The sequence below is a fragment of the Podarcis vaucheri genome, assembly GCF_965113315.1.
Source record: "Podarcis vaucheri genome assembly, chromosome: 2".
NCBI classification, from domain to species: Eukaryota; Metazoa; Chordata; class Lepidosauria; order Squamata; family Lacertidae; genus Podarcis; species Podarcis vaucheri.
The window spans coordinates 125,194,593-125,200,661 of record NC_138760.1 but is presented as its reverse complement, the minus strand read 5'-3'; the positions used below and the strand labels follow the sequence as shown (position 1 = coordinate 125,200,661).

At 37.6% G+C, this 6,069-nt stretch overlaps 1 protein-coding gene across 1 annotated transcript in view; it reads left to right on the top strand.

Annotated features, from left to right (window-relative positions):
• The first annotated feature begins 5,301 nt into the window (after positions 1–5,301).
• The window catches only part of LOC309525094 (uncharacterized protein), a 29,956-nt gene continuing 29,188 nt past the window's right edge, over positions 5,302–6,069 (top strand). Inside the window, exon 1 of the mRNA XM_082210482.1 lies at positions 5,302–5,352. The gene's annotated coding sequence lies outside the window, so the exon portion shown is untranslated. The remainder of the gene's footprint in view (positions 5,353–6,069) is intronic.

Sequence of the window (6,069 nt, the reverse complement as noted above, 5' to 3'; positions counted from 1 at the left end):
TGATATTTTGGAACTTTTGCAAACGAACATTAATACAAAAGCAGTATTGATTTTTATTGATGCGGAGAAGGCCTTTGATAATATTTCTTAGAAGTTCATGAAGAAAAACCTTGAAGGGATGGGAGTGGGACGGGGGTTCGAGAATGGTATAGAGGCAATCTATTCAGAACAAAAAGCTAAATTGATAGTTAACAATGTGGTGACAGAAGAGTTTAAGATTGAGAAAGGAACACGACAAGGTTGCCCTATTTCCCCTTTGTTATTTATTTCGGTCCTGGAGGTGCTCTTGAATATGATTAGAGGGGACCGGTTGGTGGAAGGAATTCAGGTCGGAGCCAAACAGTACAAACTTAAAGCTTTTGCAGATGACTTGGTTTTGACATTACAGGAGCCAGAATCTAGTACGAAAAGGGTTCTAGAACTGATTCATGAGTTTGGTCGGGTGGCGTGATTTAAATTAAACAAGCAAAAAACTAAGGTTTTGGGAAAAAAATTGACATCTTTGGAATCAGAAAGGTTTCAGAAAGAGACAGACTTAAACGTGGTTAAAAAGGTGAAATACCTAGGGGTGAACATGACTGCTAAAAACCTGAATTTATTTAAGGACAATTATGAAAAGTGTTGGTCAGAAATCAAAAAGGATTTAGAAAGCTGGTCAAGACTGAAACTTTCCTTGTTGGGCCGAATTGCTGCTATAAAGATGAATGTATTGCCAAAAATGCTGTTTTTGTTTCAGAGCCTACAGATTGTGGACAAGGTGGAATGTTTTAGAAAGTGGCAGAGAGACATCTCTAAATTTGTCTGGCAGGGCAAAAAGCCCAGAATAAAATTTAAAATACTAACTGATGCTAAGGAGAGAGAGGGGTTTGCCCTGCCAGACTTAAGACTGTATTATGAATCTGCAGCTCTCTGCTGGATGAAAGATTGGCTTCTTCTTGAGAACACTGATGTCCTGGATCTGGAAGGGTTTAACAATGCTTTTGGATGGCATGCTTATTTGAGGTACGACAAGGTAAAAATCCATAAGACTTTCAAGAACCATATTGTCAGGAAAGCAATATTTAATGTCTGGATAAAATACAAAGACCTACTAGAAAATAAGACCCCAAGGTGGCTGTCACCAATGGAAGCTAAGGCTCGGAAAAGAATATGGAGGCCAAATGGCCGAAATATTGGGAAATACTAGAAAAAGTTGGAGATACTTGGAGGTTGCAGAGTTTTGAGAAATTAAAGGATAAAGTGCAAGATTGGCTACATTATGCTCAGATTAGGGAGATCTTTAAACTGGATAAAAAAAATAGGTTTCCAGGTGGAAAAATCGAAACTAGAAACAGAATTGTTAGAACCCAAGACAAAGGTACTTTCAAAAATGTATAACTTGCTGTTAAAATGGAATACTCAAGATGAAACAGTTAAATCAGCCATGATAAAATGGGCACAGGACATTGGGTACAACATTATGTTTGCTGACTGGGAAAGGTTATGGACCACCGGTGTGAGGTTCACGGCATGTAATGCCTTGAAAGAAAATATTATGAAAATGATATACAGGTGGTACATGACCCCAAACAAGCTTGCAAAAATATATCATTTGCATGATAATAAATGTTGGAAATGTAAGGAGACTGAAGGAACATTCTTTCATCTTTGGTGGACTTGCCCGAGAGTTAAGGCCTTTTGGGAAATGATCTATAATGAGTTTAAAAAGGTATTTAAGTATACCTTCCCTAAGAAACCAGAGGCCTTCCTTTTGGGCATTGTCGTCCAGAAGGTGTTAAAGAAGGATCGAACTTTTTTTATGTATGCAACAACAGCAGCAAGAATATTCATTGCAAAACATTGGAAGACCCAAGATTTGCCCACGCTGGAAGAATGGCAGACGCAACTGATAGATTACATGGAGTTGGCTGAAATGACTGGCAGAATTCGAGACCTGGGAGAAGAGACGGTGGAAGAGGACTGGAAAAAGTTTAAAGACTACTTACAAAAACATTATAAGTTGTATGAATGTTAAGAAAATGCACGATAGAAAACAACATGGCATCAGTAATTCAGTTGAAAGATATATGAGAATAAGTGATGGTTAAGAAATTGATGTAATTTGAAGTAATATTATGTCTAAATTAAGCAGTTCAGTATTTGGAAAAATATTTAAAGTTTGGGACATAATATTTAAGAACTACAAAAAAAGAATTGAAATAAGGTAATAAATTGCTGCTTATAATTTTATTATTAAGAACGCAGGAAAGGGAGATGTGAGGAAGTCCAAAGGTTATGGAAATTTGATCTATGAACAGCTGTTTTTGTTGTACTTTTTCTATTCTATGTTTAATTTCTTGTTGCTTTCTGTCTTTCTTCGTTTGTTATATTGTGGTGACGGTGTTATGTATGTTTGGTGTTTTTCTTTTTTCTGTTTAAAAATTTGCAATAAATATCTTATAAAAAGAAAAAGAAAATTGGCTTCCAGGTGGAAAAATCAAAATTAGAAACAGAACTGCTAGAACCCAAAACTAAGATTTTGTCAAAGATGTATAACTTGCTGTTGAAATGGAATACTCAGGATGAAACGGTGAAATCTGCTATGATTAAATGGGCACAAGATGTTGGACATAATACTTATCACAAAATATTGGAAGACACAAGATTAATCCACCCTGGAAGAATGGCAGATGAAGGTGGTGGACTATATGGAACTGGCGGAAATGACTGGCAGAATCCGAGACCAGGGAGAAGAGTCGGTGGAAGAAGATTGGAAGAAATTTAAAGACTATTTACAGAAATATTGTAAAATTAATGAATGTTAGAATGATGTTGGATAGAAATTAAGTGGTTTTCAGCTGTAATACTATAAGGGAATATGAAAAATGGATTACTAACAGGTAAAAATTTAATGTTACAATATTTTAAGATTAAAAGACTAGGATAAACAAAGAGGGGAAGGATTTGCTGAACCAACAAACCGAACTGGAATACAAAAAAGGGAGGCGTGAGGAGGTCTGGGAAACAAGCTAATGAAAAATAAGTAATGGAAAGATTGAGTTCTTTTTAACAATTTTTATTTTGTATTTTTCTCTTTTTTATTTTTATTTTGTAATATTTTGAAAATCTTAATAAATATCTTATTTAAAAAAAGGAATGATGGATGTTGTGGTCATACAAACATTGGAAGAGCCACAGGTCCCTCAACACAAGTATATATGTTTACGCTCGTACTGTATGTACTGTTACAGGCTTTGCGGAAGTCAGTCTGGATGATACCCATGAGTGCCTTTCATTTTTTTAGAATAATTTTTATTGAATTTTTCCATATTTCATTTAATTCAATACACATATTCACAACTTGTATTATTTGCTCAAAATGAGCTTAGACTTCCTTCTATCTCTCTTTCTGACATCCCTATAGTCTATAAGTTATTTTTCGCATTCCCGAAGTCATTTCTTTATCGTATAGTCACCTTAAAATATCACATTCATGTTTACAAATCAACATCTTAATTTCATATTACAAAACATTTCACGTTAATGCTACAAATGTTTTTAAATGAGTACAATTTTCTTTCAGGTAAATAATAAATTTGCTCCAGTCCTTTTGATATTTTTCTTCGGGCCAATTCCTGATTCTCCCCGTCAGCTTCACCAACTCCACAAATTCTACCATTTTTATTCTCCAGTCTTCCAGTGTAGGGAGTTCTTGCTGCTTCCGCCTTTGAGCCAGGAGGGTTCTCGCTGCTGTTGTGGCATACATAAATAAATTTACATCTTTTTTTATAAATTTCTTCCTCAGTTAGCCCTAATAAAGATGCCTCTGGTTTTTTACTGAAGTTATATTTTAGTATCTTTTTTAGTTCATTGTAAATAATGTCTCCAAAAGCCTTAACCTTAGCACAGGACCACCACATATGTAGGAAGTTCACTTCCTTCACCTTACATTTCGAACATCATTTGTCCTGGCGCCTATACATTTTGGCCGGCTTACCCGGGGTGATGTACCAATGGTACATCATTTTCATTAGATTCTCTTGAAGAGCCACACATGCAGTAAATTTAATTGTTTTATTCCACATTACCTCCCATCTCTCAAAAGCAATATTGTGTCCCAAATCTTGTGCCCATCTTATCATTGTGCTTTTTACCTCCTCATCCTATGTGTTCCATTCTAATAATACTTTATACATTTTGACATCACTTTCTTTTTACTGCCCAACAATTCTGTTTCTATTTTAGATTTAGTATTGCTAAATCCATTACTTTTGTAATCTTTCCTGAAAACATCTTGTAGTTGATGATATTGTAGCCAATCAGTTAGTTTTCCCCTCAATTCTTCAAATGATTTTAGTTTTAGTTTGCCGTCAAATTCTTCCCCTAAGTCTCTATATGTCACCCACTCCTTCCCCATATTCTTCTTTTTTACAGCAAATGCCTCCAATGGCGAAATCCACCATGGAGTTTTTCTTTCTAACAGGTTTTTATGTCTATTCCATACTCATACAGGGATTTTCTAATAAAATGGTGCAGAACTCCTTTATGTACATTCACTTTCCTGTACCACATGCCATCCGAACCTGTTATCAAAACCTTCTAGATCTAATATCTCCTCATTGTCAAATGTCATATAATCTCTCAACCAACTCAGACAAGCTGCTTCGTAATAAATTTTTAGATCTGGCTGGGAAAAACCGCCTCTTTCTTTTGCATCAGTCAGGATTTTATATTTAATCGTGGGCTTTTTTCCCAGCCAGATAAATTTAGATATCCGCTTTCTCCAAGTTTCGAAATGCTTTGTTCCACATATTAACCCTTGAGTGCCTTTCAGGTCTACGATCCTGTACCTGTGAGTTTAAAATCTAGTAGAAGCTGCTGCCGCTGCTGAACCAGTCTGACCACTCTGTTTCTAAGGTAATGGACTAAGCTGGCCAGTTAAATACCGCCATCTACATGTCCAATGAGATGGCTGAATGCTGCATCATCCTAGGGTGGAGAACAATAGCCCTGGCAACAACAAATTCAAAACAAAACAAAACAAGAAGGCCATAAACCAATGTGCACAGGGAAAAGAGGATCTCTATCATCTATCTATCTATCTATCTATCTATCTATCTATCTATCATCTATCTATCATCTATCTATCTATCATCTATCTATATCTCTATCTCTATATCTCTTTTCAGATCACACTTCCTCCCTGCTGCAGTTGGCTTTTCTGTGAACTCCAATTCCCAGCAGCCTTTGCACTTCCCACATAAACAATCAACACCTGGCCTCATTTATCTGAGCCAACACCCAAGTGGGACAGTGAAGGGGCTTGAGATGAAGAAGGAAAGTCTGTGAATTCACCAATGTTTACCAGAAGGGGTGAGCTGAAGCCTACCAAGAAATCAAGAGAAGACATGCTGGGATTTGGGTAGAAAATTCTGAACTGGGGGTCCCTGTTTTCCCCCTCACCTTTGTGGCATTTAAATGCAGACTTGATCTCACAAGGGGCTGCTGCTCTGGGCCTCGAATGTAGACCTGCCTTAGTCCTAAGGGGACCTGGGTGAGTCAAAGGAGGAAGCTGGCATTCCTCCGGAGCAGACACGTCCAACAGGTAGAGTGTGATCTACCGAACGTCTGTGGTAGCTCACTGGTAGATCATGGGTAAACTGGGGTGGGGTCAAGAAGGTAGCCTCTTGCCTTTTGCATTAATTAAACATATCACTAAGGGGGAGCGTCCAAGTAGAAGCATGATTGCTTAAGGGAGAGTCCTTGGGGAGATGCGATCCAGAGTCAATAACAGAAGGGAAAAGAGGGAAAGGGTGTGTTTTAGGTCTTCTGCAGATGGAGGAATCTACATTTCTGGAGCAAATATCAACAGTGTCTTAGGGGGAAGTGAAAACAAGGGATTTCTCATTGTGCAGGAGGAGGAATGTGAGTGGCAAGGAAGGGTGCAAGAGAGAGATTTCTTCCCCTGGGAAGTTGAGATGGGGTGGGGTCCAGAAAGCAGCCTCTTGCCTTTTGTGTTCTGCGTTATTTACATTTTTCACTAAGGGGGAGCTTGTTTAAGGAAGAGCTGCAGCCCAGAATACACAACGG